Source organism: Protopterus annectens, chromosome 3.part0, assembly GCF_019279795.1.
Source record: "Protopterus annectens isolate FY-2018-M chromosome 3.part0, PAN1.0, whole genome shotgun sequence".
In the NCBI taxonomy this organism is placed as follows: Eukaryota; Metazoa; Chordata; order Ceratodontiformes; family Protopteridae; genus Protopterus; species Protopterus annectens.
Genome location: NC_056731.1, coordinates 731,171,386 through 731,193,820, shown reverse-complemented (window position 1 = coordinate 731,193,820; position 22,435 = coordinate 731,171,386). Strand labels below are relative to the sequence as shown.

The window sequence follows — 22,435 nt, the reverse complement described above, 5'->3', positions numbered from 1 at the left end:
GCCCCCAAGCCTTTCTGTGTTGGAGGAAAGCCTTCCAGCTTATCAGCGGAAGTGGTAAGCACTAGGCAGCTTATCTTCCATGGGAAGAGTGAGTTTTTGGCCCTGAAATTGTAGTTTATTTGGCCGTTTGGGCAGTTTTCCATCTCTTTCAACTTGCTGGCTTAAAAGCCTAAATTTGTACTTGTTCCCTGCCTTTCCTGTTACTAGTCTAGTCCAGGTACAGATTTGCTGTATTCCAGGACTCTCTTTCAATGTTCTGGCTTAAAAGCTACACTTGCACTTGTTTCCCACCTTTCCTGTAACTAGCCTAGTCCAGATACAGAGTTGCTGTATCCAGGACTGTTGGTAAGCTTCTGAGCCCCGCAAGCCTTTTTTTGTTGGAGCAAAGCCTTCTAGCTTATCAGTGGGACTGGTAAGCACTAGGTAGCCTGTCTACCATGAGAGGAGAGGTTCTTTGCCCAAAAATTGTAGTTTATTGACCATTTGGACAGTTTGTCCATCTCTTTCAACTTTCTGGTTTAAAATACCACATTTGCGCTTGTTTCCCATCTTTCCTGTAACTAACCTTCTGGGTAGCACTAGAAAGCCTTACACTGATACAAGCCTTCTAGCTTAGGAGAGAGACTTTGGAGTGATTAAGTATCAGTTTTCTGTACTTTCTTGCTGTACTTAACTGTTTTCCGCCTAAATGCAGATTTTCCAGCATTTATTGTGACTTAAAAGCTTGTTTTTTTAAATATTGTACTTATTTGACTGCCTGCACTTTTACAAAGTTGTTTTTTGTTTAAATAATTTGTTTAACTGTTGTAGGCTACACGCTAAAGTGCGATAGCCTTTTCTGATCGTTTGTAGTCGTTTAAAGCTGGTTTAAGTGCATTTTTTACTGTTTTTGCCTTATCGTTTCAAAAAAAACAAAAAAAAAAAACAAAAGAATTCCTTGTTTCCTACCTTTATAAGATAGTACAGTCCATTTTTCAGGCTAGTGCTGAATTCAGGGCTGTGATACTAGTTTCTGAGTTGTCCATACCTTACTTGGATAGAAGGAAGTTTCTCTGTTCAGCTGTGAGAGAGGGGAGCTTTGAGAAACCTATCTGTCCCTGGAGGAGTGGTTCAGCCCAGAAGTTAGTAGTTTATTGGCCATTTTGGTTTATTTCTATCTGTTTCATTTCCCTACTATAAAAAATGCGTTTGCACGGTTTTGAGCACCGGACAGTGCCGGTTAGCTACGGTTAAATTATCCCCGGCTCCACTAAGTCTCCTCTTCAGTTTTTCCCTTGAAACTAGTCTAACTCTCAACCTAAGCACTCCAAAAGCATCTTACAGCCCAGCACTTGCTCAGACCTAATAGCAAGCACTAATATACCCTGACACTGATTGCCCAACAGGGCAAGGCTCTTCATTCACCCCTCACCAACCAAGCGACTAAGCAGCTCACCCTACTATTCAGGCATGACCAAAGAGCAACTTCAGGTGCACTCTCCAGTCCAGCTGGTGAATCTGGGTATCCTGAGGCAATGTTACAACTGCCTCATGTACACAGACAACCCTCTCCTCCTACCACAAAACACTAACATATGCGAGAGATGCAATTATACAGCCAAACTGGATGCTAAGCTGTCTCCACCCAAGACTGGAACAGACAGTCAAGAGGAGAAGGTTAACGCTTGCACCACAACTCCAGCCACACACAGACCTACTAAAACAGCACTGGCAAAAAATACACATAAATACACAAAATAATACTTAGAGGCTCTAAATAAAAACCTGCAAAAGCATCAGAGACCTCCAAAGCAGACACCCAAACAACCTGCACTTCCCGTCACAAACTGCATAATCACAGCCATTAAGGTGAAATAACATACCTAACACATTAGTAATAGGTCACTCTATAGTCAGGCACACTGACGTCCCACTCACTAGGCTGGATAAGCAGAAAGTTACTGTTAGCTGCCTGTTGGGAGCCAGAATCCACCACATAACACAAGCACTCAGGCCACTCCAGAACAAGTACAAATATGACTCTGTCATTGTTCATCTTGGTGTGAATGAGCTGAGACGTACCTCCCTGGACTACATGAAAAGAGACATGGAAGAGCTCTCTGATCATGTAGCCCAGGCAGGTATGACCCTGACCCTGAGTAGCATCCTGCCCTCACCAAGAATGTTACCTCAGTATAAAGAAAAAAAATGATCAATTTCAACAATCGGCTAAGCTTCTGATGTCATTCAAAGGGGATCCAGTGTCTGTCAGCCTGGGAAGACATGCTCAACAAGCCACACTGCTTCGCAAGAGACAGCTTGCACCTGTCATCCCTAGGCTTTTGAATACTGGCCAAGGCTATTGCTGCTACCATAGTGCCTTTTTTAGGCAAGGTTCAAAAGTCAAACCCACCTCTGTAAACAGCACAATTAACAAAAAACTGAAGGTTATACTACTCAACGCCAGGAGTTTAAATCTCAAAATGCATGTGCTCGAAGCACACTTCAGTATGGAGAACATCAATATCTGTGCAGTAACTGAAACCTGGTTCACGGCTCCAGAGAGCACCCCAGAACTACTGGGCTACAACTCATACCACACGTTTCGGCCACAGAACACGGAACGAAACACAAAAGGAGGGGGTGTATCCATATTCATCAAGGATACCTACACCTCCAGGTTAGTGGTGCAGCATGATACCTCTGAGATCATCCATGTGCAACTAACATCAGGCAAATCTGCAATGCAAATTGTGGCCTGCTACAGATCACCCTCCATGACCCGGGACCACCACTCCACCTTTCTGGAGACACTGGAAAACATGAAGGTCCTACCAAACACCCTGATACTGGGTGATTTCAATTACCCTACCATTCACTGGGAAAACTACTCGAGTACAAATTCCCAGGCCCACCGCTTCCTGGAATTCATCAACTAAAATGCCCTGGATCAGCTGGTAAACTCTCCTACCAGAGGTGAAAACATATTGGACCTGGTCATCACCAACATGGGTGACAGGTGTTCCACACCGGAGGTCAACCCATCACTGGTTAGATCAGACCATAAACTAATCATTCTGGATGTCCACACCCCACCACCACCCCCAACTAAAGAAACCACAGTAAAAAACTTTTCTAAAGCAAACTTCACCTCACTTAAGACAGAGCTGGTAAGTTTCACAGCCTCCACGCTAAAGGATAACGCTGCCTAAGATGCAGAAACCTCTACAACTGCACTCTATGAGCACCTACAAGGATGCATGGATTGTGCCATCCCTAGCAAAACCAAGACACACTCCTCTAAGAGAAGGAAACCAGTTTGGTGGACCCCTGCAATAAACAGGCTATACAATAAAAGGAGGAAACTAGTTCAGAAAAAAGCAAATCCCAAGAAGGAAAGACATCCCTGATCAGTATCAGTAAGAAACTGCGGTCCCTCATGAAATCATCCAAGGCTAACTGCGAAAGAAAAATAGCCAAGGATTCAAAAGATAACCAGATATGCCTTCTTTAGCTATGTTAGGAATCTAAGTGGCAACTCGCAGATATGCACTGAACTAGTGCAAAATAGCACAAAATATACTGAACCTACTGATATTGCCAACATCCTGGCAGATAGATTCAGTGCAAACTTCACCCCCCTCTCACCTCCAAAAGGGCCCACAACAATACCAGAAAAGTGTAGTGTTCCAAAAATCACAGACACACAGGTGAAAACAGCCCTTTCAAAAGCCAAAAACACAGCATCAATGGGATTAGATGTTGTCCCAGGATGTGCCTTGAACAAACTACAGAACAAACTAACCCCCAACCTAAACACACTGTTCAACCTCAGCCTCTCCACAGGCTATGTGCCCATAGAGTGGTGCACAGCAATGGTTATTCCTCTCCACAAAGGAGGGGCCACAACTGACCCTGGTAACTATCGCCCCATAAGCCTGACTAGCCTGGTCTGCAAAGCTATGGAGTGCATCAGCATATAACTCATTAACAAAGACATTGGGAACCTCCAAACACTTGATCTGACCCAGTTCAGCTTTCTTAAAGGCAGATCATGCCTACCTGGTTGACTTCTTCGAGGCAGTCACCAAGGCCATAGACGAGGGAAAGGTGGTTCACACTGCCTACCTTGACCTCGCCAAGGCTTTCAACACCATACCCCACTCAGGTATTACAGAAAAACTCACCAGCCTGAACATAAACCTCTACGTCATGAGATGGGTTGCCAACTGGCTTACAGACAGAGCTCACACGCAAGGGAGCCCGCAGGATTTTTTGCAGGGGGGTGCAAACCCAGAGCCCCACCCACATAGCTCTCCCCGCCCCCTGCCAACAGCCCCGCCCACATCCACCCACCCCAAGCCCCGCCCACACAGCCATTCCAGTGTCCCATTACTTGGCTATTTCTCCCCATTTGCCGTAGACACTGTTCAAATCTGTGTGCATACTGTTTTATGCTTTAGTTTTGCAATGATTACAGGCTGTTGGATTTAATTTACAACTTTTATTTCAAACATTATAGCCCAAACACTGAGACATTTACTAAACCTAAACAAAGCAATAGTCTTACAATGAAAACAGACTTGGCAATAAAGCTTCTTCTTTGAAACTCGCATTCAATGAAACAGCGTTGAAACCCACATTCAAAGAAAATGCATCTGGCCAGTGGCAGGTTATTTACCTTTGAACTGTTTTCAAGCAATAGGCTCCTTGCACACTGTTAGGGCAATGCAAAAGTTTTGATTTACCTGATTGTATTAATTATAATATATAATTGAATTATATCCCTTCAGCAACACTTGTTTGAGTGTCTCTGCTGAAGTAAAAGTAATCTGAATAATTCCACATTAAAGATATATGAAACTAATGAAGATGTTGTTGCTAGAAAACAACTGTATATTTCAGTGTTTCATCTACAAATTCAGTGCCTGCTGCCGTCAAAGAATAAATTGCCTATGTTAAATTAAAAAAATGGTAAGCTGGTATATTGCAATAGAAAATGGATGGCAAGCTGATAAACAGGTTCATAGTTATTAGGCATCTCATCCAAAGGAGGACATCCTCAGGACTGCAGCATACAAATATACATGCTGTAGGAATAGAACCTCAAGCCTCTACATTAAGGTGCAAGTATTCTACTTGTGGTGCTACTAACATAGCTTTAAAACTTTATACCACAATAGAGATACCACTTGCTAAACAAAACAGTTGCACATTGTAAATAGACTTGGCATGAGCAGCAGTAAACTTCGCTTCCCTTAAAACTCAGTTCCTTGAAAATGCACTTGAAAATAAATTCCACCTGCTAACTCTAACTTGGGCATTTCACTTTCTCTCTCCCTCACAAATATACCATACCCCTCAAGGCCTCAACCTTAGTGCAAGAAATCTGGAAAAAGCCTAAAATAAATAGGGACAGATTATAAATATGGCTCTCAAACTTAGAAAATTGCAAGGGTAACAGGATTTGTGTTAGTATGCATTTTTCTAAACGATATGGCATCTAAAACTGAAATGTCTCATTATTTAGCAACTTCAATCCTTTTTAGGAGGAATATGGGGCAGAAATCTGGACATTCTGCAAAAACCTGGACAGCTGAGGGGTATGCTACCTCCCTCACACACACACAAAATAATTCTGGTCAGACTTGAATTAGTTCTGGGAAGGTTGCACTGAACGGCACCGTGCTTGATCTGAAGTGGGTGAAATCCTGGTAGCCAGTGATAACAGATCTGCAGCTCAACAATGTGAAGCATTAAAGCATTTTTAGCAGAGCATTGTTTCATCACTACCTATTGTGTTTGCACATAAGCTGTAGTTATTTCAAACATTTGCCTTTTTTGATTACTACAGAGTACATTTACCCACCAGAGCTATTGTGTTTTGACTTCAGTGTGGAGCTTACCTAGTTGTTGCAGGGCTTGACTTTTTAAGTAAGGTAGCAATGCTTATTTACCATATACCATTAAAGCCACCCAACTAAGTGTACAAACACACAGACACTGCTATAAGACACTGGTCTCCAATAAAATGTAATGAGCCTCTGAAAATACTGTAATCCTGTCCTTTTATTACAAATACTGTCATATGCATTTAATACCCAAGGCTTATACATTATCTAGTTATGTAAATATTCTCTGCATGGCAACAACGAAAAGGCTTTCAATGCTGGTAATTCTTTAACAATATGCTTACTAAAGCTTGCTTGCATCTTACAATCTCCGACAAGCTTACCTGATGTTCATTAAACCATGGCTACTTAAACTTAAACAGAGCAACAGGGCACTGTGACAGCATGCAGTTCCTGAATAATAAGAAGCATAAATCAACAGTATAAAAATCTGATAGAAAACCAGAACATTCTGCAAAATCAAGGAGAGATGAAAAGCCATGGTCGATTTGTGATCTACCTTGGATGGGGGGATGCTCTGCACACTTACACTGCATAACTGCTCCTTGCCTTCCTTGGACACATCCAGAGCCACTACAATGGAGGGTGGGGTGCAATAAGTATGTCATAATTTGAAATGTCTCTGGCTGACAGCGATGGCTGTAACACTCATACCTCTCAACTTCAGAGCAAGAAATCTGGACAAAGCCATACATAGAACTAGAAGTGGGACACAGGCCCAAAAATAAGGCCAATTTTTAAATATTGCTCTTATTAACTTAGATAATAGAACAGTAGTAGATCTTGCATTAGTACCAATTTTCTGAAGGGTATAAAATCTGAAACTCAAATGTCTGCCATTATTTTCTAACTTCAATCTTTAATGACTTGCCACTAATTTGCCAGAAAACCACAAGTTTATGAAAACGGACCAAAATGTGATGCAAAATACCTGTCAAAAGGGACACCTTTTTAGTATTAACATTGTTAACTTGAGCAGCTAACAAAATAAGAGCATCTACATGCATTTCTGAAATAAAAGTAATCTATAACTCTGATCATTAGTTATATACAATTGTAAACCCTCCACATTTTCTTCCAAAATTGCCATTTTGGAGGAGGGATTATTAGGGAGAGCAACATTTTGAGCCAAAATTGGGGACAATTGAGAGGTTTGGATATTCCTAATCTACAGTGATTTGCACGTACCTCAACCTCTTAATGCAGGAAATCTGGACAAGGCCAAATATATTGGGGGAACATACAAACACTACTAAAAATTGCTCTTGTATAAACTTAAGACAGTCTTGCATTAGCATGCATTTTTCTGAAGGTTATGACGTCTGAAACTATGTGTCATTTAGTGACTTCATTCCTAAATGATTTGCTAGAAAACCACAAATCGGGGCTGTCTGAGTTCGCTACCCCCCCTCACAAAATCATGGTCGAATGGAGCCTCCCCCTGCAGCCATTCCAATGTCCCATTCCTTGGTTATTTTGTCCTATTTACCATAAACACTGTAATGTGCATACTGCTTTACTTCTGCGATGATTTAGGATTTCATTTGAAAGTTTTATTTTGCATTTTACAGCACAAACCCTAATACATATCTGTTAAACAAAGCAATGCAGTCTTACAATGAAAATAGACTAACATTAAAACTTCTCTGCCCTTGAAACTCACATGCATTGAAACCCACATTCAAAGAAAATACATTTTGCCAGTGGCAGATAAATATTAACTCTGGGCTGTCTTCAAAATCATAGGACCTACGAACATAACATACACATGCTCTTTGATACACCTTCCTGACTGTATTACATTATATTCCTTGTACAATACAGTACAGTTGTTAGACGGCATTTTAAAATTATTGTTTTGAACATTTTTCCAGTAAACAATGAAACAAAAGGCATACACTACTGACAAAACTGCCCAATTCAGAACATTTCCATCATAAAAAGTCTACTTAACCTTCTATAGTCCACCAGTATCAGTAAAAATATGCACAATCTCTGAAGTAGTAAAATCCACATTAAAGAAATTTGTAACTAATAAAGAGGTTGCTGCTTTATATGTCATTATTTAATCTACAAATAAAGTGCCTGTTACCCTTGAAGAATAAATTGCCTTTGTTGCATGCAATAAAAAAGTGATAAGCTAGTAATACTGCAATAGGGAATGGATAGCAAACTGTTAACAGGCTCATAGTTACTAGGTATCTTTGCCAAAAGGACTGCAGCATCCACCCCCTTTACAACACAGTACAGTATCAGCAATGCATCTACCTACTGTGGGAGTAGAACCCACAGCCTTCAGCATCAAAAGCAAGGACACTATCTGTTGTGCTATTAACAATGCAAGCAGACTAACCATAAGCAGCACTAAACTTTTGCTCCCCTGCAGCTCTCAGCTCGTAAAATCTACTCGACACTCAGCTGTATCTCTGAACTTTGCAGCACAAGAAATCTGGAAAAAGCCAAAATTTATTGGGGAGAAAAGGCCAAACACCAGGGACACATTTTAAACATTGCTTGTATAATGTTGGAAAGTTGCTAGAATAAAATGCTGCGTTACCACCATACATTTCATTGCCACGTCTTGAACCCAGGGGACCCTGTGCAAAACAGTCAGAGCAACATACCACTACACCAACTCAGCTGTTTTGTGAAAGAGGAAGACTGAAACTTAAATGGCTACCATTTAGTGAATTCAGTTCTCACCATAGCACAGCTGTCAACCTCTTAGCACAAAATACCTGAACAAAGCCAATAATGGGTGAATACAGCCCCAAACATTCAGTGAATTCAGTTCTCACCATAGCTCTCAACCTCTTAGCAAAGAACACCCGGACAAAGCCAGTAATGGGGGAATATAGCCCCCAAACATATTCAGTGACTTCAGTTCTTACCGTAGCTCTCAACCTTAGCACAAAATTTGGATGAAGCCAATAAATACCTGAACAAAGCCAATACTGGGTGAATACAGCCCCCAAACATATTCAGTGACTTCAGTTCTTGCCATAGCTCTCAACCTTAGCACAAAACCTGAATGAAGCCAATAATGGGGGGGGGGGGGAATATAGTCCCAAAGACAGGGATACATTTCAAATATCCATCTTGTACACTTAAAAAATTGCTAGAATAAAAGCTTTTGTTACCATGCACTTTCTGAAGAATATGAAGTCTGATATTGAAATGAGTGCCCATTTTTTTTTTAACATTTGTTAACCAGGAAAGTCTGACTTGGAAAATAAGCTAATTTTTAGCAGAGGCCCAGGGAGAAACACTCCAGACAGCCAAGAATCAAACGAGAGAACATGTAGCTGTCAGGCAACAAGGACAGAAACCACAGATTTTATGAGGAACAGAAAAAGTATGAGGGAAAAGCCTGCAACATTTTTACAAATGGTGGTGGGTAGGGAATTCAGGCTCTTGCCACTTGGGCCCACGGTACAGGGTTCAAGCCTTATTCTCTCACTGCTGCTGCTTTAATCACTGAGTCTATGGCTACATCTGTAGATTTGCACCCTGCTCCAGCACAAGACTTTGGTTAACAGTGAAAACATAAGATGATGTTGGTGGTCAGATGCAGGTGCCTAGTGAAATTAGAACATTGTCACAATTGGGCCAACACACAGCACACCATGCATTGTCCCCTCAGCAGAAGTTATAGGTGTGACTGGAGTAAATGACCATATAGGAGAAGTTGGGTTTGAAACATATGAGCCGAGTCCAAATTTTACTCCTTTAGACACATCTACAGAATATGCCTATGTGTGTGAGGATTTGCCTTTTGCAGCTTTGGTACCCACTGCTAGATAGCTTGTAGTATCCCCATTGTATGCCCAACATATGGAGCTGTAGCTGCTGCGAGTAGACATTACTACTGCTGATGGAGTAACACAGCAGGCACCGATTCTGAGGGAGTGTGTTGACTAAGGCATGGATAGGAATGGCACCACAGGCAGTTGACAGCAGAGTGAACTTTCTCCACAAGATTTATGAAAGGTCATTAAAGCAAGAAATCTATATGGCACAACATGAGTCTGTCTCAGTGTAGCAGTTCTATAGACACAACATCACTATATCATGTTTATGTCTATGAGTACAATGTTCTACCAAAAGCTGTCAATGAGCTTTTGCAGATAAATGTAGCAATGATAAAAAAAACAGCAGCCACTGTTCTACAGCCCACAGTGAGTTGCACAGATGTCAGCCTCACAAGGTCTTGCATGGGTGCCAACACTTATCAGACGTCGCAACCATACATTTGAAGATCCACACTGCACTTCTTTAGAGACCCAAGAAACATAATGCCTAAACAAGACATATTGCACAAAAGGACTGAAAGTGTCTCTAGTTTTATGAAAATATGCCTAAATGGTACCTTGTCTGTGTCAAAAACAATATAATGACTAAACCAACTAAGCTAGTTTAAAAAATCTGTACCAAATTTTAACTCTCCCACCATAGCTGCCGCTACCATACAACCTAAATGAACTATCATAATTTCAAGTTTCTGAGATATCTTTTAGCTGCATCAGAAATTTATTTCAAACTAAAAATGCCAGATCACCTGGTGCTGATTCTATACTGTCTAATTTCATTTCATTTGCTTCCTTCTTTTTGGCTATTCCCCTTAAACTGCTAATAAAATAGTACAAGGAAAGCTGCATTTCAGCACATATGAAGGAAGCAGACCTTACAGCACTGCACAAAGAAGTAACATCTGCTGAACCAAATGGTTTCAGGCCATTAATAATCCTGAACACTTGTGGAGTAAATTGTGGAATGGGCTAAGTGTTGTCCTACAACTACTACAACTACTGTCCTGAACACTTGTGTAAAAATTGTGAAATGGGCTATATGCACTATCCTGAACACTTGTGTACAAATTGTGAAATGGGCTGTGAACCTAGGGCATTTTACACACACACACACACACACACACACACACACACACACACACACACACACACACACCTACCTTACTAAAGCTGCCTGTTTCAGCTCCACTAAAGCGTCCCATTTTCCGTACACACACACACACACACACCTACCTTACTAAAGCTGCCTGTTTCAGCTCCACTAAAGCGTCCCATCTTCCGTCCTGCTCGCTTGCACGAGTCCCATCCCATCTTCAGTAAGGTCCAAAACTGCCCGCTTCAGCTCCCCGCGATGATGTCACTCACAACTGTTCATTTTAGTTCCGCCGAAACTTCGCGATGATGTCAGCACACCTGACTGGGCTTCTTAAAGAAGAATGCCTGAAAAAAAAAAAAAAAAAAACTTTTTTTTTTTTAAAATCAAAAGATTAACTCAGCGGATTCCAGGGGGGTGCAAGTGCACCCCTGCCCTTGCTCACACGGTAAGAATAGCGGGCTCCAGATCCGACTCTAAACCGGTCACAAGTGGTGTCCCACAAGGCTCGGTGCTTCTCAGAAGTACAGGCAAACACAGGAGGACTATAGCTAACCAAGTTCGCTGATGATTGCAAACTGGGAGCCATAATTGACTCTCTGGCTGACAGGGACATCCTCCAAAAGGGCCTTACTGAGACGGACACCTGGTGTCAAAGTCATGGCCTCAAGCTAAATGCCAAACGATGCATAGTCATCCCGTTTGGGAAAAAGAAAACACCCATGAATTACCACATAGGTGGCAGCCCCCTTAATACAAAAGAGGTAATAAGAGATCTGGGGACTCAGGTAGATAGTAATCTCTCCTTTGACAATCATATTGCCAAAGTAGTTAGGAAATCCTTCTATTTTGCCAATCTAATTACTAAAGGGTTCGCATCTAGAACCCCTCTACTTGTCACTCATTAGACCCATCATAGAGTACAATGCCCCATTTGGGATGTACCTCACAAGACACTTCCAACAGCTGGAAAGACCACAAAAGTACCTCACCAAGAAGATTACTGGTCTCAAACATGTGTCCTAGGCAGCCTGACTGAAAAAACTCCAGCTGTACTCAGTGGCATATCGCTTACTCAGAGGTGATCTCTGCCTGACTTACAAAGCCATGTCCAACTCAGAATTGATGGACATGCGCCACCAAAAGAAATCCAAGTCACTGCGAGCCACGCGCTTTAGTGAGTTAAACCTCACCACAACAATAAATTGAACATGCTGGAGGGATAGATTCCTGTCACAGAGACTCCCTATGCTTTGGAACAAAATTCCAAATTACATCAGGCAGAGCCCCTCACTAACAGTCTTCAAGAGAAACCTTGACGAGTGGATGGGTAACAGAAAATACACCCCCTGGAAATCACTTCATTGGCTTTGCTTGACAGAAGATCAGTTAATTAATCAATGGGGCGGCGAAAGCCGACACACTCAAGCTAGACTTATAAATGCCCTCGGGCAGATAGCCTAGTACCTACCTATGAACCTATATATATTTATAGACACACACACGCACACACACACACATATATATATATATATATATATATATATATATATATATATATATATATATATATATATATATATATATGTATACATAAATTCCACAAAACAGTATGGATTTTCTGGAGACTGTTTAGTATTTTGAATTGTTTTCTAACAGCCTGAGAAAGAGCAAACTTAAGATCAGAATGGAATATTTTTCAAGGTTGTACTTTTCCCTAGTCTTGGGCTCTGGGGTTTATTATATATACTTTATATTAATAAGTCTAGCTTTCCCAAGCACCATATTGATAGCAGGCGATTCTGAAGATTATTTACATTATTTATTTGTGGTTGGTATTTAATTGTGCTGGATGTATGCCAATTTCTATGTAATTAATATGGAAAGCATTAAAGTTATTAAAATCACCCCGAACTGAAAAAAACTCTTTACTTAAGCACATCTAGATTTTGACAGATTCCTTGATGGTTCAGAAAATTCATGCAAAGAAAACTGAGGGATATAAAGAAAAAGTAGCTGAAAAATATTAAAAATAAAGACTGTTAATAAAAAAAATAAATCAGAGGAGCAGACAAAAAGTAGCATGTCTAAATACCACTGCAGGTAAAATTGCAAAACATAATGTCGGTACTGTGGTGGACGATATCCTCATAAGTGGCAGTGCCTAGCCCTAAATAAGAAATGTACATAGTGCAGGAAACGAGAACCATATTGCATAGTTATATACCACAATGCATTAATAGAGATGTACAGAATGATGACAGTGACAAAAAGGGTTCTAGAAACAAATGAAAGATGAAGACAGAAGTAGAAATACTAAAACATAGAAGTATTTTCTCACATATGTTTAATATGAGGATAAATATATTTTTCTACTTTTTACAACTGCAAGTTTTATTCATGACTTGTTTTGATCCTCTGTGGTATACTGATAACTTCTGTGAATTGCCATTTATCTGTGACTACTAATGTTGTAGGACTAGTTTGGATTTTTTTGTTTGTAGTTTGTCTCACTATAAACCTATTCTAATTTAAATCTGATTTATTTTAAATTTGTTTTTACCCTTGGAGTTTTAAAAGTTATTGCCTTTGAGTTGTTAATTTGCAGGGGACTTCCCTGGTTGGTCTGGTTACCATTTTAGTGGAAACCTCTTCAGTTTTTAGTGTTATGCAACTTAGCTCTCTTGTTCTTAGCATCTGTATGACATACCTAGGATATTTACCGGAAAATGGCTACAAGAATATCTGCAACATCTGGGAGGAGACCGCTGATCACCAAGGAAGCTATAATTTGATTCTTAGTAACCAGATTGGGATTGGTATTAGTACTTTGCTTTTGGGAAGAAAGGTGACACTGGTTCCTAGCTGATTGCAGTTGTGGTGAGACAAGTACTAAGTTCTAGTAATAGCCAGATAGTAGCCAATAGATGAATCACCACTATTCATCATTCCTGGCAAACTTAATTCTGTTTTTTCACTAAGTACTGCTAGATTAACCACCATCTAACATAACGTAGAGTATTATCCTGAATACTTCAATCGTAAATCTTCAGGATCTTCTTCACTAGTCTCCCGCCAATCCCTGAGTGCTGCAACTAGACCTACTTGGATTAAGAGTCTGCTCTCTCTCCCCCATCTGTGGCCAGTCTGATTGCATTAGGTGTTCTAAACCAGTGTAGCAACTGCTTTATGCTTAATGACTGTTCACTGCTTCTGCCAAATTGATAGTACCACCTACAAGGGATGCAAATATTTACAACACATGAAGAAAAAACTGTCACATCAACCCACTATCGGTATGCATTATACTTCCGCAATACCACAACAATCACAACACAACACTAACCTTATCATGTATGCTAAGGCTGTAAAGAAAAGTTTTACAAAACCTCATAGAACACAATCTTAAAGACGAAAAACCAAAGTGGATATGGTAGAAAACAAATTAAAAGAAGTATACAGTATGAGGAAAAATGAAGTCAAAGATAATGTGAACAACAAAAATGTTGATTATTGTTTGGCTATGCAAGTAGCAAACAGTATAGATTCACTAGAGATTAAGAAAATAATCAGAAGAAATTGGAATATTATTAGCAGATGTTCAGAAATAACTAAAGCAGTTGGTGACAAGCTTATATGTGTACAAAAAAGAGTTATGAGTTTCAAGAAGTTTTTTCAGAGAAACTTAAGCTTACTATTAAATAGCAGTGTAAAAACAGGGATGTTCAAATGTCTCACCTGTAATTTTTGTAATTATTTGTGCACTAAAATAGAAGAAATAAGGGTGAACAACATGCTGATCTCAGAGACAGATTTACTTGAAAATCTAAGTTTGCTGTATATTTTGCTCTATGCATGCTCTATCAGTCATTTTATGTTGGCAGAACAACCAGAAAGCTTTACAAGAGAATATATGACATAAATATGCAATATCAGCTGGTAATGACAACATGGTTAAACAGACATTATATTTCATCCAAATGTAAATTGGATTTTAAATTTATTGTATTACATTATGTTGTAAGATATGACAATAAGTTTGATGCTGAGGAAGAATCAGGAAGGGAAAGAATGCTTACAGCAAGTTAAATAATGCTTGTTATCCACCAGGATTAAACAACAGAGAAGATTTTGTTGCTTACTTGAAACACAAAGGTTTAAAGCACTAAACTGTTTGAATCGCATGACTAGGTATTATATAAATGCAGGGGCAGCTCGTCCTATCGGACTGCAGCCCTCCCACCTAGAAAAAAAAAAATCCTGTAAAACAAAAAATTCATGAGTCCCGCACATGCGCGGACAACTCAGACTGCCTTTATCAGCAATCTGGATATGGAGAAAGAGGTAACCAGCAATCATTGCTGTGAGATACCAGGAATCCACACAGCACAGAGGAGCTCCGGACTGCTTCAGCCGTAGTCAGAACCAATGAGGAGGACTGAGCTGCTCTTGCGGGACTGTCAGTGCATGGGCTTCATGGATTACTGCTGGACAAAAGCTTCAGGTAGGTGTTTGGATTGTGGGCTTGCTTCATTCGCTGGATTTGGATTACCGGGTAGGTGTTTGTTTGGTCGGTGGAGTTTGGGCTGGTAGGTGAAGGCTTTATACTGCAGAACAAAGGGTGTGTGTGTGAAATGCCCCAGTTACTATATACTGGTGGCTGGAGAGAACAAATGGTGGTGGGTAGAGATACTAAGGCTTGAACCCTGTACCTTGTATGCAGGTGTTAAGGTCCTGAATTCCCTACCCACCATCATTTGTAAAAAAAATTGCAGATTTTTGCCTCGTATTTGATCTGATCTGTTCTTCATAATATCTGTGGTTTCTAAATGTTGCAATGCTTGATATTTTATGGTGCAGTGGTAGCATTGTTGCCTCACAGCTGCAGGTTCTCAGGTTTGATTCTTGGCTGTGGTGCTTTCTGTGTGTGGTCTGCATCTTCTCCCTGTGTTTGCGTGGGTTTGTGTTTCTGTCCTCCCATGTTACAAAGACATGACTGCATTATTTCTTCCTGGGCCTCTGCTGAAAATTGTTTTTTTTGTTCCAAGTCAGATTGTCCTGATTAACAAATGTTAAATACAATTGACAGGCATTTGAATTTCAGACTTCAGGTTTCTGAATGTTTAATTCCTTACATATTTGATGGTGCAGTGGTAGCATTGTTGCCTCACAGCTATAGGTTTTCTGGTTTGATTCGTGGCTGGGGTGCCTTCTGTGTGGAGTCTGCATCTCATCCCTGTGTTTGTGTGGATTTGCTCTGGTGTCCTGCCATTTTACAAAGACATGTGTCTGCAGTATTTCTCCCTGGGCCTCTGCTGAAAATTGTTTTTGTTCCGTCAGAAGTAAAATTGACAGGCATTTGAATTTCAGACTTCCTATTCTTCAGAAAATACATAGTAACACAACCTTTTATTCTAGCAATTTTCTAGGTTTATAAGATGAATATTTGAAATTTGTCCTTATTTTTGGGACTGTATTACCCCATTATTGGCTTTGTCCAGGTTTTTTGTGCTAAGGTTGACAGCTATGGCAAGAACTTAATTCAATGAATATGTTTGAGGGCTGTATTCCCTCATTACTGGGTTTGTCCAGGTGTTTTGTGCTAAGAGGTTGACAGCTATGGTGAGAACTGAATTTATGAAATGATAGCCATTTAAGTTTCAGTCTTCCTCTCTTTCACAAAGCAGCTGATTTGGCGTAGTGGTATGTTGCTCTGACTGTTTTGCACAGGGACCTTGGCAGTAAAATGTATGGTCTAACACAGCATTTTTCTTTCACAAAGCAGGTGATTTGGCATAGTGGTATGTTGCTTTGACTGTTTTGCACAGGGACATTGGTAGTAAAATGTATGGTGGTAACACATAATTTTTCTTTCACAAAGCAGCTGATTTGGCATAGTGGTATGTCACTCTGACTATTTTGCACAGGGACCTTGGCAGTAAAATGTATGGTGGTAACACAGCATTTTATTCTAGCAACTTTCCAAGATTATACAAGCAATGTTTAATGTGTCCCTGTTTTTTGGCCTTTTGACCCCCCCCCAATAAATTTGGCTTTTTTCAGATTTCTTGTGCTGCGAAGCTGAGATGCAGTTGAGTATTGAGTAGATTTTACAAGGAGCTGAGAGCTCAGGGGAAGAGAAGTTTAGTGCTGCTTATGCTAAGTTAGCCTATATTGTTAATAGCACAACAGGTTGTGTACTTGCGTTTGATGCAGAAGGTTATTGGTTCTACACCCACATGGGGTGAATGCTGCCGTACTGAAAAAGTTAAGATACTAACTATCAGCCTGTTATCAGTTTGCCATCCATTTCCTATCACAATATTACTAGCTTATCATGTTTAATGTAATATAGGCAATTTATTCCTCAGGGGCATCACACACTTTATTTTTTGATGAAACCATGAACTATAAAGGTGTTTGCTAGCAGCAGCCTCTTCATTAGTTACATATTTATTTAATGTGGAATTATTTACATGACTTTTTTACTTCTTCAGAGATTGTGCATATTTACTGATAATGGTGGACTGTAGAATTGTGCATATTTACTGATAATGGTGGACTGTAGAATTGTGCATATTTACTGACAATGGTGGACTGTAGAAGTTTGAGTAGACTTTTATGATGGAAATGTTCTGAACTGGGCAGCTTTGTCATTATGGGTGCATGCATTTTGTTTCATTGTTTACTGGAAAGATGTTCTGACTTGAGCAGTTTTGTCATTACTGGTGCATGCGTTTTGCTTCATTGTTTACTGGAAAAATGTTCAAAACAATAGGAAGGTGTATCAAAGAGCACATGTTTGTTTCATATGCAAGGGGCCTATGATTTGAAAACAGCCCAGAATTAATCTTTATCTGCCACTGGTAAAATGTATTTTCTTTGAATGTGGGTTGCTGTTTCAATGTATGTGAGTTTCAAGGGCAGAGAAGTTTTAATGCTAAGTTTGTTTAGCAGATGTCTTAGTGTTTGTGCTGTAAAATGCAAAATAAAACTTTCAAATGAAGTCCAAATCATCACAGAAGTAAATCAGTATGCACATTAGTGTTTATGGTAAATGGAGTGAAATAGCCAAGTAATGGATCATTGGAATGGCTGCAGGGGGAGGCTCCATTTGACCATGATTTTGTGAGGGGGAAGGGCGGCAAACTTAAAGACAGCCCCAGCTGAACTATACCTCCCAACTGTCCAGATTTTCAAAGAATGAATAGATTTTTGCTTCTTTTTTTGGTTTGTTCCTCATAAAATTTGTGGTTTTCTGGCAAATCATTTAGGAATTAAGTCATTAAATAATGACACACTGAGTTTCAGACTTCATAACCTTCAGAAAAATGCATGCTAAAGTAAGACCTGTTGTTCTATCAACTGTCTCAGTTTATACAAGAGCAATTTTTAGTACTGTTTATATGTTCCCCCAATATATTTGCCCTTGTCCAGATTTATTGCATTAACAGGTTGAGAGGTACATGCAAATAAATTGCTTTATAGAATTAGGCATAGCCAAACCTCTCAACTGTCCCTGATTTTGGCTCAAAATGTTGCTTTTCCCCCTAATAATCCCTCCGCAAAATAGCAATTTTGGAAGAAAACATGGAGGGTTTACAATTAAGAAATAACTGTAATAATCAGAGTTATAGATTACTTTTATTTCAGAAATGCATGTAGAGTCTTTTATTTTGTCAGCTGCTCAAGTTAGCAGTACTAATATTAAAGTTTTCCTTCTTTGACAGGTTCTCAGCAGTATTGTGTGGCTATTTTATATTTTTACATCACATTTTTGGTCCATTTTTCATAAAATTGTTTTTTTGGCAGATTAGTGACAAATCATTAAAGACTGAAGTTAGAAAATAATGACAGACATTTGAGTTTCAGATTTCATACCATTCAGAAAATTCATACTAATGCAAGACCTATTCTATTATCTTTCTAAGTTTATAAGAACAATATTTTAAAAATTGTCCTTATTTTTGGGCTTTTGTCCCACTTCTTGTATGGCTTTGTCCAGATTTCTTGCTCTGAGGTTGATAGGTATGACAAATGTATCAGGGCCATCACAGTCAGCCAGAGACATTTCAAATTGTGACATACTTGTTGCACCCCACTCCCCCATGTAGTGACTATGGATGTGTCGAAGCAAGGCAAGGAGTAGTTATGTAGTATAAATGTGCAGAGTATCCCCCCAGCCAAGGTAGACACAAGTACTAGAGTGGCTTTTCATCTGTCCTTGATATTTGCAGAATGGTCTGATTTCTGTCATATTTTTTGTACTGTTAATTTATGCTTATTTCTCAAAGTGCCTGTTGCTCTGTGTTTAAGTAGCAATACTTTAATGACCATCAGGTAAGCTTGGCTGAGATCATAAGATGTAAGTAAGCTTTAATAAGCTTTAATAAGCATACTGTTAAATAATTGCCAACATTGATAGCCTTTCTGTTGCCATGTAGAGAATACTTAACTAGATAATGTATAAGCCTTGGGTATAAAAATGCATATGACAGTATTTGTAATAAAGGACATGATTACATTATTTTAAGAAGGAGAGCCAGCAAACAGTGACTGAAATAAAAATCTGTATTAAGTAAACATAATCACAGCATTTGCAGCAGTTACAAATCGGTTGTATTTTCAATACTTGGACATATCTACTGGTGGGTCCTGGCTTATATGCTTTTTTGGACTTGGTTTTTTGTTCACGTCTACAGTTACAATGTTCTGGACTCGGTGACTTCATTCACATTATTGAATTCATTGAGAGGGTCGGATGTTCACATAGCCTGGTTCCGCCAACTTTATTGGATGCGTGGATTTAGTGCGTCTTGGATTATCAACATTTGGACTGGGTTAGGGTTGGACTTTTGATCAATATTTTCGATCGCATATGTGTCAAGCAAAACAAGTATCATTTTTGCAATATTACTCGTTTTTTGATACTGAATATGCCATGGACTTATACAGTTTTATGTCTATTTTCAACTTTGGTACTACTGTTTAGTATTTTTCCTTACTTTAGTATATACCATGGGCAGGGTTTATTAATGTATATATGTCACTTTAATCTGAATGGATGTTTTCTTACTATCTTTATGAACACATTAATGAATATCAAGACATATATGATTCTTAGGTACAGTTTTTTATTGAAAACCAATTTAGAACTATAAGGATCATATTTAATATTTAGATACATGCTCTTTGGACATATACTGTGACCTTGATTATTGGATATTGCTTTTTCCAACTGTATACTTTGGTAGTCCAACACACTTAGTGTTATTAATAACTTTGGCTATTAGATATTGTGCCTTTTTACCAGTTGCATATTTTGGTGGTTCCACCTATTCAGGGTTATTAATAACTAGTCAATTGATGTCATATGTGTATGTTCAATGTCATTTTCGCCTAAGCAAGTGCAATTTATATGGACTGTTTTGCCATGGTACCTACAGTTTATATGTATACGCATTAGTACTCCTTTTATATTTCACTTTATATGGTTTACATTACAACAGTTTGCTGGCCACGGTATGTCATATATATATATATATATATATATAATCTAGATGGTATTACTGGTCATAATTGGTTTCTATTGATCACATACCATTTTTTCTATATGTTTATGTTGGATTAGGCTCTAGTGGCATCCCTTTTTTTGGGGCTTGTATACCAAGTTTGGAGGTTTACATTTCTTTCATCCATCTACCTAATTACCCTATATTAGGTTATCACCCAACAGGTTTCTGCTAATGATGTGCACATCATAGCAGATTGGTCAGCTGCCCTTATTTGTTACTATTTAACATTTTTTACCCCTATTTGATAATTATGGAGCATGTTATGTTCCCAGACTTTGTTTCCTCTTGGTCCCTTGACTTTAATGGTTCTCAACCAAGTCTAATATGTTATCACTTGTGATATTTGGCAAGTATTGAGTATTTTTCTGATCTGTCCGGTGTCAAATATAGATATTAAATATATCTAAATATTGTGGTGCTGCTCTATCCCCCGGCTTGCTGAATTTTTGCCAAAATTATTGTGATATTTTATATATTTTTTTACACAGACCAATCAGGATCTTTTTCAGTGTTCCATATTTACAGAATTGGTCATTTGGACGCAGCTTTGTCATTTGACATTGTATGCTGCTATGGTCCATACATTACTGGAATTCATCCATTTGTTGACTGACGTGGTTTTGTTTTGGCCATTATTGTCAGTTTGCTCTTTTGTTCTTATAGGTCGTTGACTATTATTGTTTTGTTGTTACAAAATGCATTTTTCCAGCTTTATCCGTGGGCTGGCTGCTGATAGAGAGGACCTTGGGGTCTTTGGACTCGGTTCTTCTCAAGGGAACACTGGGGGGTCTGATTTGGTTGGTTCAGAATCCAATTGTGGCATGCTTTTTGACAATTTAAACAAGCATCTTAGATCACTCAGATCTAATATCTGGCACAGCAAATTATTTAAAGCTTACCAGACTTTAGGAATCACTCCAAGGGGGCTGCGTATACGCACTATTCCCCATGTTACAAATGCTGATAATGAACTCAATCAACAATGGCATAAAATACAAGAAGAAGCAACTATGGCATTTGTTGTTGAGCTATTCAAGTTTCATAACAGGGCCATTGATAAAGAATTGGAAGAAATTAATATTTTGGTCAGCAAACTAAGGGTTTATGAGGAGGAACCATTCTTTAAGAAATCATTAAATAATGTGGCTTCAGATTTACGGAAGCTTGATACTGAACTTAAGTCCAGAAAAACTAAAAAGTTCACCAGGGACCAGGAGGATTACAAAAGAGGCACCCCATTTTTATCTAGTTCCAAACATGTTAGGTTTTCTACTATTCCATTTAAACCCACCAATAAGAGGAAATGACCAAGATCAATCCTAAGAAGGCATGATATGGAGACCACTTCCTCTTTTGAGGATACTTCATCATGCACTGATAATGAATCTACAGCAGTCTCAGGGTCACCAACCCCAAAAAGAATACCAGGGTCAACCCCTTTAGGCCTAAAACCAAGCGGGGCGGATGCAAACACCGCAGAAATAGAGAACATTCAGGGTCTTCTGAACATTGCTTTGGCGAAATGAATATATCATATCACAATGTTTTAAATCTATCAGAATTTGAATTATCTCAGACACAGATTAGAATGTTAAATAAAGGCCTTACATTCATTCCAGGCTTTACTGTGTCCGAGGAATCATTTGCTCAGGATGTTGTTAATTTTTGTCGTCTTTTGAATTTGAAGTTGTTTTTTGGTGACTCTGACTCTACGTATAATCATGACAGATTTACATACCATAAATCTAATTTTTCACCACCTATGCATCAGATGGTATTGCAGTTTCAGAATAGCGTACTCAAGGATTTACACTTCTTGGGTTCAGACATTCCATTAAAACATAATAATTTATCTTTTGATGAAAAACAAGCTATTCTGGAACTCAAAAATAATAGGGAAATTGTTATTATTTCAGCTGACAAAGGTGGTTCTATGGTTGTCTTAAATTGGGTTGATTATGACAATGAGGCTATGCGACAACTTAATGATCATAGATATTATTCGCATATGTCCATAGACCCAACTGACATGTTCAGCAAACAGATTGAGAGATATTTACAACAAGC

General features: G+C 39.1%; 1 protein-coding gene across 1 annotated transcript in view; it reads right to left on the bottom strand.

Annotated features, from left to right (window-relative positions):
* The window catches only part of LOC122796913 (aryl hydrocarbon receptor repressor-like), a 733,267-nt gene that overhangs the window by 335,097 nt on the left and 375,735 nt on the right, over positions 1–22,435 (bottom strand). The gene's annotated exons all lie outside the window — the stretch shown is intronic.